Source organism: Aquarana catesbeiana, linkage group LG08, assembly GCF_042186555.1.
Source record: "Aquarana catesbeiana isolate 2022-GZ linkage group LG08, ASM4218655v1, whole genome shotgun sequence".
Classification (NCBI taxonomy): Eukaryota; Metazoa; Chordata; class Amphibia; order Anura; family Ranidae; genus Aquarana; species Aquarana catesbeiana.
In genome coordinates this window covers 270907111-270920682 of record NC_133331.1, presented here as the reverse complement: position 1 = coordinate 270920682, position 13572 = coordinate 270907111, and positions in this window count along the sequence as shown.

Below are 13572 nucleotides of genomic sequence, written 5' to 3'. Positions count from 1 at the left end.
TTAAAGCATCTGACATTGGTGGTTCAGCCAACACATTCAGCTGGCTGATGCTATGCACAATTCTAATGATGTGCTGCTTTCCATTCTCCGCAGAATGGGGGTGCTCAGCACTTTAATAGGCTCTTTTCTTCTTTTATGTTTGAACGTGCACCATCAGACGGGACCACTTGTTCTCAGCTTAAAGCCTCTGACATTGGTGGTTCAGCCAAGACATTCAGCTGGCTGATGCTATGCACAGTTCTAATGAAGTGCTAGTTTACATTCTCCGCAGAATGGGGGTGCTCAGCACTTTAATAGGCTCTTTTCTTCTTTTATGTTTGAACGTGCACCATCAGACGGGACCACTTGTTCTCAGCTTAAAGCCTCTGACATTGGTGGTTCAGCCAACACATTCAGCTGGCTGATGCTATGCACAATTCTAATAATGTGCTGCTTTCCATTCTCCGCAGAATGGGGGTGCTCAGCACTTTAATAGGCTCTTTTCTTCTTTTATGTTTGAACGTGCACCATCAGACGGGACCACTTGTTCTCAGCTTAAAGCCTCTGACATTGGTGTTTCAGCCAACACATTCAGCTGGCTGATGCTATGCACAGTTCTAATGAAGTGCTAGTTGACATTCTCCGCAGAATGGGGGTGCTCAGCACTTTAATAGGCTCTTTTCTTCTTTTATGTTTGAACATGCACCATCAGACGGGACCACTTGTTCTCAGCTTAAAGCCTCTGACATTGGTGGTTCAGCCAAGACATTCAGCTGGCTGATGCTATGCACAGTTCTAATGAAGTGCTAGTTTACATTCTCCGCAGAATGGGGGTGCTCAGCACTTTAATAGGCTCTTTTCTTCTTTTATGATGTAGCGTGCACCATCAGACGGGACCACTTGTTCTCAGCTTAAAGCCTCTGACATTGGTGGTTCAGCCAACACATTCAGCTGGCTGATGCTATGCACAATTCTAATGATGTGCTGCTTTCCATTCTCCGCAGAATGGGGGTGCTCAGCACTTTAATAGGCTCTTTTCTTCTTTTATGTTTGAACGTGCACCATCAGACGGGACCACTTGTTCTCAGCTTAAAGCCTCTGACATTGGTGGTTCAGCCAACACATTCAGCTGGCTGATGCTATGCACAATTCTAATGATGTGCTGCTTTCCATTCTCCGCAGAATGGGGGTGCTCAGCACTTTAATAGGCTCTTTTCTTCTTTTATGATGGAGCGTGCACCATCAGACGGGACCACTTGTTCTCAGCTTAAAGCCTCTGACATTGGTGGTTCAGCCAACACATTCAGCTGGCTGATGCTATGCACAATTCTAATGATGTGCTGCTTTCCATTCTCCGCAGAATGGGGGTGCTCAGCACTTTAATAGGCTCTTTTCTTCTTTTATGATGGAGCGTGCACCATCAGACGGGACCACTTGTTCTCAGCTTAAAGCCTCTGACATTGGTGGTTCAGCCAAGACATTCAGCTGGCTGATGCTATGCACAGTTCTAATGAAGTGCTAGTTTACATTCTCCGCAGAATGGGGGTGCTCAGCACTTTAATAGGCTCTTTTCTTCTTTTATGTTTGAACATGCACCATCAGACGGGACCACTTGTTCTCAGCTTAAAGCATCTGAAAGGTGGTTCAGCCAACACATTCAGCTGGCTGATGCTATGCACAATTCTAATGATGTGCTGCTTTCCATTCTCCGCAGAATGGGGGTGCTCAGCACTTTAATAGGCTCTTTTCTTCTTTTATGTTTGAACGTGCACCATCAGACGGGACCACTTGTTCTCAGCTTAAAGCCTCTGACATTCGTGGTTCCGCCAAGACATTCAGCTGGCTGATGCTATGCACAGTTCTAATGAAGTGCTAGTTTACATTCTCCGCAGAATGGGGGTGCTCAGCACTTTAATAGGCTCTTTTCTTCTTTTATGCTCGAGCGTGCACCATCAGACGGGACCACTTGTTCTCAGCTTAAAGCCTCTGACATTGGTGTTTCAGCCAACACATTCAGCTGGCTGATGCTATGCACAATTCTAATGATGTGCTAGTTGACATTCTCCGCAGAATGGGGGTGCTCAGCACTTTAATAGGCTCTTTTCTTCTTTTATGTTTGAACGTGCACCATCAGACGGGACCACTTGTTCTCAGCTTAAAGCCTCTGACATTGGAGGTTCAGCCAACACATTCAGCTGGCTGATGCTATGCACAATTCTAATGATGTGCTGCTTTCCATTCTCCGCAGAATGGGGGTGCTCAGCACTTTAATAGGCTCTTTTCTTCTTTTATGTTTGAACGTGCACCATCAGACGGGACCACTTGTTCTCAGCTTAAAGCCTCTGACATTGGTGGTTCAGCCAACACATTCAGCTGGCTGATGCTATGCACAATTCTAATGATGTGCTGCTTTCCATTCTCCGCAGAATGGGGGTGCTCAGCACTTTAATAGGCTCTTTTCTTCTTTTATGATGGAGCGTGCACCATCAGACGGGACCACTTGTTCTCAGCTTAAAGCCTCTGACATTGGTGTTTCAGCCAACACATTCAGCTGGCTGATGCTATGCACAGTTCTAATGAAGTGCTAGTTGACATTCTCCGCAGAATGGGGGTGCTCAGCACTTTAATAGGCTCTTTTCTTCTTTTATGTTTGAACATGCACCATCAGACGGGACCACTTGTTCTCAGCTTAAAGCATCTGACATTGGTGGTTCAGCCAACACATTCAGCTGGCTGATGCTATGCACAATTCTAATGATGTGCTGCTTTCCATTCTCCGCAGAATGGGGGTGCTCAGCACTTTAATAGGCTCTTTTCTTCTTTTATGATGGAGCGTGCACCATCAGACGGGACCACTTGTTCTCAGCTTAAAGCCTCTGACATTGGTGTTTCAGCCAAGACATTCAGCTGGCTGATGCTATGCACAGTTCTAATGAAGTGCTAGTTTACATTCTCCGCAGAATGGGGGTGCTCAGCACTTTAATAGGCTCTTTTCTTCTTTTATGCTCGAGCGTGCACCATCAGACGGGACCACTTGTTCTCAGCTTAAAGCCTCTGACATTGGTGTTTCAGCCAACACATTCAGCTGGCTGATGCTATGCACAATTCTAATGATGTGCTAGTTGACATTCTCCGCAGAATGGGGGTGCTCAGCACTTTAATAGGCTCTTTTCTTCTTTTATGTTTGAACGTGCACCATCAGACGGGACCACTTGTTCTCAGCTTAAAGCCTCTGACATTGGTGGTTCAGCCAAGACATTCAGCTGGCTGATGCTATGCACAGTTCTAATGAAGTGCTAGTTTACATTCTCCGCAGAATGGGGGTGCTCAGCACTTTAATAGGCTCGTTTCTTCTTTTATGTTTGAACGTGCACCATCAGACGGGACCACTTGTTCTCAGCTTAAAGCCTCTGACATTGGTGGTTCAGCCAACACATTCAGCTGGCTGATGCTATGCACAGTTCTAATGAAGTGCTAGTTTACATTCTCCGCAGAATGGGGGTGCTCAGCACTTTAATAGGCTCTTTTCTTCTTTTATGTTTGAACATGCACCATCAGACGGGACCACTTGTTCTCAGCTTAAAGCATCTGACATTGGTGGTTCAGCCAACACATTCAGCTGGCTGATGCTATGCACAATTCTAATGATGTGCTGCTTTCCATTCTCCGCAGAATGGGGGTGCTCAGCACTTTAATAGGCTCTTTTCTTCTTTTATAATGGAGCGTGCACCATCAGACGGGACCACTTGTTCTCAGCTTAAAGCATCTGACATTGGTGGTTCAGCCAACACATTCAGCTGGCTGATGCTATGCACAATTCTAATGATGTGCTGCTTTCCATTCTCCGCAGAATGGGGGTGCTCAGCACTTTAATAGGCTCTTTTCTTCTTTTATGTTTGAACGTGCACCATCAGACGGGACCACTTGTTCTCAGCTTAAAGCCTCTGACATTGGTGGTTCAGCCAAGACATTCAGCTGGCTGATGCTATGCACAGTTCTAATGAAGTGCTAGTTTACATTCTCCGCAGAATGGGGGTGCTCAGCACTTTAATAGGCTCTTTTCTTCTTTTATGTTTGAACGTGCACCATCAGACGGGACCACTTGTTCTCAGCTTAAAGCCTCTGACATTGGTGGTTCAGCCAACACATTCAGCTGGCTGATGCTATGCACAATTCTAATAATGTGCTGCTTTCCATTCTCCGCAGAATGGGGGTGCTCAGCACTTTAATAGGCTCTTTTCTTCTTTTATGTTTGAACGTGCACCATCAGACGGGACCACTTGTTCTCAGCTTAAAGCCTCTGACATTGGTGTTTCAGCCAACACATTCAGCTGGCTGATGCTATGCACAGTTCTAATGAAGTGCTAGTTGACATTCTCCGCAGAATGGGGGTGCTCAGCACTTTAATAGGCTCTTTTCTTCTTTTATGTTTGAACATGCACCATCAGACGGGACCACTTGTTCTCAGCTTAAAGCCTCTGACATTGGTGGTTCAGCCAAGACATTCAGCTGGCTGATGCTATGCACAGTTCTAATGAAGTGCTAGTTTACATTCTCCGCAGAATGGGGGTGCTCAGCACTTTAATAGGCTCTTTTCTTCTTTTATGATGTAGCGTGCACCATCAGACGGGACCACTTGTTCTCAGCTTAAAGCCTCTGACATTGGTGGTTCAGCCAACACATTCAGCTGGCTGATGCTATGCACAATTCTAATGATGTGCTGCTTTCCATTCTCCGCAGAATGGGGGTGCTCAGCACTTTAATAGGCTCTTTTCTTCTTTTATGTTTGAACATGCACCATCAGACGGGACCACTTGTTCTCAGCTTAAAGCCTCTGACATTGGTGGTTCAGCCAACACATTCAGCTGGCTGATGCTATGCACAATTCTAATAACGTGCTGCTTTCCATTCTCCGCAGAATGGGGGTGCTCAGCACTTTAATAGGCTCTTTTCTTCTTTTATGTTTGAACGTGCACCATCAGACGGGACCACTTGTTCTCAGCTTAAAGCCTCTGACATTGGTGTTTCAGCCAACACATTCAGCTGGCTGATGCTATGCACAGTTCTAATGAAGTGCTAGTTGACATTCTCCGCAGAATGGGGGTGCTCAGCACTTTAATAGGCTCTTTTCTTCTTTTATGTTTGAACGTGCACCATCAGACGGGACCACTTGTTCTCAGCTTAAAGCATCTGACATTGGTGGTTCAGCCAAGACATTCAGCTGGCTGATGCTATGCACAGTTCTAATGAAGTGCTAGTTTACATTCTCCGCAGAATGGGGGTGCTCAGCACTTTAATAGGCTCTTTTCTTCTTTTATGCTCGAGCGTGCACCATCAGACGGGACCACTTGTTCTCAGCTTAAAGCCTCTGACATTGGTGGTTCAGCCAACACATTCAGCTGGCTGATGCTATGCACAATTCTAATGATGTGCTGCTTTCCATTCTCCGCAGAATGGGGGTGCTCAGCACTTTAATAGGCTCTTTTCTTCTTTTATGTTTGAACGTGCACCATCAGACGGGACCACTTGTTCTCAGCTTAAAGCCTCTGACATTGGTGGTTCAGCCAAGACATTCAGCTGGCTGATGCTATGCACAGTTCTAATGAAGTGCTAGTTTACATTCTCCGCAGAATGGGGGTGCTCAGCACTTTAATAGGCTCTTTTCTTCTTTTATGTTTGAACGTGCACCATCAGACGGGACCACTTGTTCTCAGCTTAAAGCCTCTGACATTGGTGGTTCAGCCAACACATTCAGCTGGCTGATGCTATGCACAATTCTAATAATGTGCTGCTTTCCATTCTCCGCAGAATGGGGGTGCTCAGCACTTTAATAGGCTCTTTTCTTCTTTTATGTTTGAACGTGCACCATCAGACGGGACCACTTGTTCTCAGCTTAAAGCCTCTGACATTGGTGTTTCAGCCAACACATTCAGCTGGCTGATGCTATGCACAGTTCTAATGAAGTGCTAGTTGACATTCTCCGCAGAATGGGGGTGCTCAGCACTTTAATAGGCTCTTTTCTTCTTTTATGTTTGAACATGCACCATCAGACGGGACCACTTGTTCTCAGCTTAAAGCCTCTGACATTGGTGGTTCAGCCAAGACATTCAGCTGGCTGATGCTATGCACAGTTCTAATGAAGTGCTAGTTTACATTCTCCGCAGAATGGGGGTGCTCAGCACTTTAATAGGCTCTTTTCTTCTTTTATGATGTAGCGTGCACCATCAGACGGGACCACTTGTTCTCAGCTTAAAGCATCTGACATTGGTGGTTCAGCCAAGACATTCAGCTGGCTGATGCTATGCACAGTTCTAATGAAGTGCTAGTTTACATTCTCCGCAGAATGGGGGTGCTCAGCACTTTAATAGGCTCTTTTCTTCTTTTATGCTCGAGCGTGCACCATCAGACGGGACCACTTGTTCTCAGCTTAAAGCCTCTGACATTGGTGGTTCAGCCAACACATTCAGCTGGCTGATGCTATGCACAATTCTAATGATGTGCTGCTTTCCATTCTCCGCAGAATGGGGGTGCTCAGCACTTTAATAGGCTCTTTTCTTCTTTTATATTTGAACGTGCACCATCAGACGGGACCACTTGTTCTCAGCTTAAAGCCTCTGACATTGGTGTTTCAGCCAACACATTCAGCTGGCTGATGCTATGCACAATTCTAATGATGTGCTAGTTGACATTCTCCGCAGAATGGGGGTGCTCAGCACTTTAATAGGCTCTTTTCTTCTTTTATGTTTGAACGTGCACCATCAGACGGGACCACTTGTTCTCAGCTTAAAGCCTCTGACATTGGAGGTTCAGCCAACACATTCAGCTGGCTGATGCTATGCACAATTCTAATGATGTGCTGCTTTCCATTCTCCGCAGAATGGGGGTGCTCAGCACTTTAATAGGCTCTTTTCTTCTTTTATGTTTGAACGTGCACCATCAGACGGGACCACTTGTTCTCAGCTTAAAGCCTCTGACATTGGTGGTTCAGCCAACACATTCAGCTGGCTGATGCTATGCACAATTCTAATGATGTGCTGCTTTCCATTCTCCGCAGAATGGGGGTGCTCAGCACTTTAATAGGCTCTTTTCTTCTTTCATGATGGAGCGTGCACCATCAGACGGGACCACTTGTTCTCAGCTTAAAGCCTCTGACATTGGTGTTTCAGCCAACACATTCAGCTGGCTGATGCTATGCACAGTTCTAATGAAGTGCTAGTTGACATTCTCCGCAGAATGGGGGTGCTCAGCACTTTAATAGGCTCTTTTCTTCTTTTATGTTTGAACATGCACCATCAGACGGGACCACTTGTTCTCAGCTTAAAGCATCTGACATTGGTGGTTCAGCCAACACATTCAGCTGGCTGATGCTATGCACAATTCTAATGATGTGCTGCTTTCCATTCTCCGCAGAATGGGGGTGCTCAGCACTTTAATAGGCTCTTTTCTTCTTTTATGATGGAGCGTGCACCATCAGACGGGACCACTTGTTCTCAGCTTAAAGCCTCTGACATTGGTGTTTCAGCCAAGACATTCAGCTGGCTGATGCTATGCACAGTTCTAATGAAGTGCTAGTTTACATTCTCCGCAGAATGGGGGTGCTCAGCACTTTAATAGGCTCTTTTCTTCTTTTATGCTCGAGCGTGCACCATCAGACGGGACCACTTGTTCTCAGCTTAAAGCCTCTGACATTGGTGTTTCAGCCAACACATTCAGCTGGCTGATGCTATGCACAATTCTAATGATGTGCTGCTTTCCATTCTCCGCAGAATGGGGGTGCTCAGCACTTTAATAGGCTCTTTTCTTCTTTTATGTTTGAACGTGCACCATCAGACGGGACCACTTGTTCTCAGCTTAAAGCCTCTGACATTGGTGGTTCAGCCAAGACATTCAGCTGGCTGATGCTATGCACAGTTCTAATGAAGTGCTAGTTTACATTCTCCGCAGAATGGGGGTGCTCAGCACTTTAATAGGCTCGTTTCTTCTTTTATGTTTGAACGTGCACCATCAGACGGGACCACTTGTTCTCAGCTTAAAGCCTCTGACATTGGTGGTTCAGCCAACACATTCAGCTGGCTGATGCTATGCACAGTTCTAATGAAGTGCTAGTTTACATTCTCCGCAGAATGGGGGTGCTCAGCACTTTAATAGGCTCTTTTCTTCTTTTATGTTTGAACATGCACCATCAGACGGGACCACTTGTTCTCAGCTTAAAGCATCTGACATTGGTGGTTCAGCCAACACATTCAGCTGGCTGATGCTATGCACAATTCTAATGATGTGCTGCTTTCCATTCTCCGCAGAATGGGGGTGCTCAGCACTTTAATAGGCTCTTTTCTTCTTTTATGCTCGAGCGTGCACCATCAGACGGGACCACTTGTTCTCAGCTTAAAGCCTCTGACATTGGTGGTTCAGCCAACACATTCAGCTGGCTGATGCTATGCACAATTCTAATGATGTGCTGCTTTCCATTCTCCGCAGAATGGGGGTGCTCAGCACTTTAATAGGCTCTTTTCTTCTTTTATGATGTAGCGTGCACCATCAGACGGGACCACTTGTTCTCAGCTTAAAGCCTCTGACATTGGTGGTTCAGCCAAGACATTCAGCTGGCTGATGCTATGCACAGTTCTAATGAAGTGCTAGTTTACATTCTCCGCAGAATGGGGGTGCTCAGCACTTTAATAGGCTCTTTTCTTCTTTTATGTTTGAACGTGCACCATCAGACGGGACCACTTGTTCTCAGCTTAAAGCCTCTGACATTGGTGGTTCAGCCAACACATTCAGCTGGCTGATGCTATGCACAATTCTAATAATGTGCTGCTTTCCATTCTCCGCAGAATGGGGGTGCTCAGCACTTTAATAGGCTCTTTTCTTCTTTTATGTTTGAACGTGCACCATCAGACGGGACCACTTGTTCTCAGCTTAAAGCCTCTGACATTGGTGTTTCAGCCAACACATTCAGCTGGCTGATGCTATGCACAGTTCTAATGAAGTGCTAGTTGACATTCTCCGCAGAATGGGGGTGCTCAGCACTTTAATAGGCTCTTTTCTTCTTTTATGTTTGAACATGCACCATCAGACGGGACCACTTGTTCTCAGCTTAAAGCCTCTGACATTGGTGGTTCAGCCAAGACATTCAGCTGGCTGATGCTATGCACAGTTCTAATGAAGTGCTAGTTTACATTCTCCGCAGAATGGGGGTGCTCAGCACTTTAATAGGCTCTTTTCTTCTTTTATGATGTAGCGTGCACCATCAGACGGGACCACTTGTTCTCAGCTTAAAGCCTCTGACATTGGTGGTTCAGCCAACACATTCAGCTGGCTGATGCTATGCACAATTCTAATGATGTGCTGCTTTCCATTCTCCGCAGAATGGGGGTGCTCAGCACTTTAATAGGCTCTTTTCTTCTTTTATGTTTGAACATGCACCATCAGACGGGACCACTTGTTCTCAGCTTAAAGCCTCTGACATTGGTGGTTCAGCCAACACATTCAGCTGGCTGATGCTATGCACAATTCTAATAACGTGCTGCTTTCCATTCTCCGCAGAATGGGGGTGCTCAGCACTTTAATAGGCTCTTTTCTTCTTTTATGTTTGAACGTGCACCATCAGACGGGACCACTTGTTCTCAGTTTAAAGCCTCTGACATTGGTGTTTCAGCCAACACATTCAGCTGGCTGATGCTATGCACAGTTCTAATGAAGTGCTAGTTGACATTCTCCGCAGAATGGGGGTGCTCAGCACTTTAATAGGCTCTTTTCTTCTTTTATGTTTGAACGTGCACCATCAGACGGGACCACTTGTTCTCAGCTTAAAGCATCTGACATTGGTGGTTCAGCCAAGACATTCAGCTGGCTGATGCTATGCACAGTTCTAATGAAGTGCTAGTTTACATTCTCCGCAGAATGGGGGTGCTCAGCACTTTAATAGGCTCTTTTCTTCTTTTATGCTCGAGCGTGCACCATCAGACGGGACCACTTGTTCTCAGCTTAAAGCCTCTGACATTGGTGGTTCAGCCAACACATTCAGCTGGCTGATGCTATGCACAATTCTAATGATGTGCTGCTTTCCATTCTCCGCAGAATGGGGGTGCTCAGCACTTTAATAGGCTCTTTTCTTCTTTTATGCTCGAGCGTGCACCATCAGACGGGACCACTTGTTCTCAGCTTAAAGCCTCTGACATTGGTGGTTCAGCCAACACATTCAGCTGGCTGATGCTATGCACAATTCTAATGATGTGCTGCTTTCCATTCTCCGCAGAATGGGGGTGCTCAGCACTTTAATAGGCTCTTTTCTTCTTTTATGTTTGAACGTGCACCATCAGACGGGACCACTTGTTCTCAGCTTAAAGCCTCTGACATTGGTGGTTCAGCCAAGACATTCAGCTGGCTGATGCTATGCACAGTTCTAATGAAGTGCTAGTTTACATTCTCCGCAGAATGGGGGTGCTCAGCACTTTAATAGGCTCTTTTCTTCTTTTATGTTTGAACGTGCACCATCAGACGGGACCACTTGTTCTCAGCTTAAAGCCTCTGACATTGGTGTTTCAGCCAACACATTCAGCTGGCTGATGCTATGCACAGTTCTAATGAAGTGCTAGTTGACATTCTCCGCAGAATGGGGGTGCTCAGCACTTTAATAGGCTCTTTTCTTCTTTTATGTTTGAACATGCACCATCAGACGGGACCACTTGTTCTCAGCTTAAAGCCTCTGACATTGGTGGTTCAGCCAAGACATTCAGCTGGCTGATGCTATGCACAGTTCTAATGAAGTGCTAGTTTACATTCTCCGCAGAATGGGGGTGCTCAGCACTTTAATAGGCTCTTTTCTTCTTTTATGATGTAGCGTGCACCATCAGACGGGACCACTTGTTCTCAGCTTAAAGCCTCTGACATTGGTGGTTCAGCCAACACATTCAGCTGGCTGATGCTATGCACAATTCTAATGATGTGCTGCTTTCCATTCTCCGCAGAATGGGGGTGCTCAGCACTTTAATAGGCTCTTTTCTTCTTTTATGTTTGAACATGCACCATCAGACGGGACCACTTGTTCTCAGCTTAAAGCATCTGACATTGGTGGTTCAGCCAAGACATTCAGCTGGCTGATGCTATGCACAGTTCTAATGAAGTGCTAGTTTACATTCTCCGCAGAATGGGGGTGCTCAGCACTTTAATAGGCTCTTTTCTTCTTTTATGCTCGAGCGTGCACCATCAGACGGGACCACTTGTTCTCAGCTTAAAGCCTCTGACATTGGTGGTTCAGCCAACACATTCAGCTGGCTGATGCTATGCACAATTCTAATGATGTGCTGCTTTCCATTCTCCGCAGAATGGGGGTGCTCAGCACTTTAATAGGCTCTTTTCTTCTTTTATATTTGAACGTGCACCATCAGACGGGACCACTTGTTCTCAGCTTAAAGCCTCTGACATTGGTGGTTCAGCCAACACATTCAGCTGGCTGATGCTATGCACAATTCTAATGATGTGCTAGTTGACATTCTCCGCAGAATGGGGGTGCTCAGCACTTTAATAGGCTCTTTTCTTCTTTTATGATGGAGCGTGCACCATCAGACGGGACCACTTGTTCTCAGCTTAAAGCCTCTGACATTGGTGGTTCAGCCAAGACATTCAGCTGGCTGATGCTATGCACAATTCTAATGATGTGCTGCTTTCCATTCTCCGCAGAATGGGGGTGCTCAGCACTTTAATAGGCTCTTTTCTTCTTTTATGTTTAACGTGCACCATCAGACGGGACCCCTTGTTCTCAGCTTAAAGCATCTGACATTGGTGGTTCATCCAAGACATTCAGCTGGCTGATGCTATGCACAGTTCTAATGATGTGCTGCTTTCCATTCTCCGCAGAATGGGGGTGCTCAGCACTTTAATAGGCTCTTTTCTTCTTTTATGATGGAGCGTGCACCATCAGACGGGACCACTTGTTCTCAGCTTAAAGCATCTGACATTGGTGGTTCAGTCAACACATTAAGCTGGCTGATGCTATGCACAATTCTAATGATGTGCTGCTTTCCATTCTCCGCAGAATGGGGGTGCTCAGCACTTTAATAGGCTCTTTTCTTCTTTTATGTTTGAACGTGCACCATCAGACGGGACCACTTGTTCTCAGCTTAAAGCCTCTGACATTGGTGTTTCAGCCAACACATTCAGCTGGCTGATGCTATGCACAGTTCTAATGAAGTGCTAGTTGACATTCTCCGCAGAATGGGGGTGCTCAGCACTTTAATAGGCTCTTTTCTTCTTTTATGTTTGAACGTGCACCATCAGACGGGACCACTTGTTCTCAGCTTAAAGCATCTGACATTGGTGGTTCAGCCAACACATTCAGCTGGCTGATGCTATGCACAATTCTAATGATGTGCTGCTTTCCATTCTCCGCAGAATGGGGGTGCTCAGCACTTTAATAGGCTCTTTTCTTCTTTTATGCTCGAGCGTGCACCATCAGACGGGACCACTTGTTCTCAGCTTAAAGCCTCTGACATTGGTGTTTCAGCCAACACATTCAGCTGGCTGATGCTATGCACAGTTCTAATGAAGTGCTAGTTGACATTCTCCGCAGAATGGGGGTGCTCAGCACTTTAATAGGCTCTTTTCTTCTTTTATGTTTGAACGTGCACCATCAGACGGGACCACTTGTTCTCAGCTTAAAGCCTCTGACATTGGTGGTTCAGCCAACACATTCAGCTGGCTGATGCTATGCACAATTCTAATGATGTGCTGCTTTCCATTCTCCGCAGAATGGGGGTGCTCAGCACTTTAATAGGCTCTTTTCTTCTTTTATGTTTGAACGTGCACCATCAGACGGGACCACTTGTTCTCAGCTTAAAGCCTCTGACATTGGTGGTTCAGCCAACACATTCAGCTGGCTGATGCTATGCACAATTCTAATAATGTGCTGCTTTCCATTCTCCGCAGAATGGGGGTGCTCAGCACTTTAATAGGCTCTTTTCTTCTTTTATGTTTGAACGTGCACCATCAGACGGGACCACTTGTTCTCAGCTTAAAGCCTCTGACATTGGTGTTTCAGCCAACACATTCAGCTGGCTGATGCTATGCACAGTTCTAATGAAGTGCTAGTTGACATTCTCCGCAGAATGGGGGTGCTCAGCACTTTAATAGGCTCTTTTCTTCTTTTATGTTTGAACGTGCACCATCAGACGGGACCACTTGTTCTCAGCTTAAAGCCTCTGACATTGGTGGTTCAGCCAACACATTCAGCTGGCTGATGCTATGCACAATTCTAATGATGTGCTGCTTTCCATTCTCCGCAGAATGGGGGTGCTCAGCACTTTAATAGGCTCTTTTCTTCTTTTATGTTTGAACATGCACCATCAGACGGGACCACTTGTTCTCAGCTTAAAGCCTCTGACATTGGTGGTTCAGCCAAGACATTCAGCTGGCTGATGCTATGCACAGTTCTAATGAAGTGCTAGTTGACATTCTCCGCAGAATGGGGGTGCTCAGCACTTTAATAGGCTCTTTTCTTCTTTTATGTTTGAACGTGCACCATCAGACGGGACCACTTGTTCTCAGCTTAAAGCCTCTGACATTGGTGGTTCAGCCAACACATTCAGCTGGCTG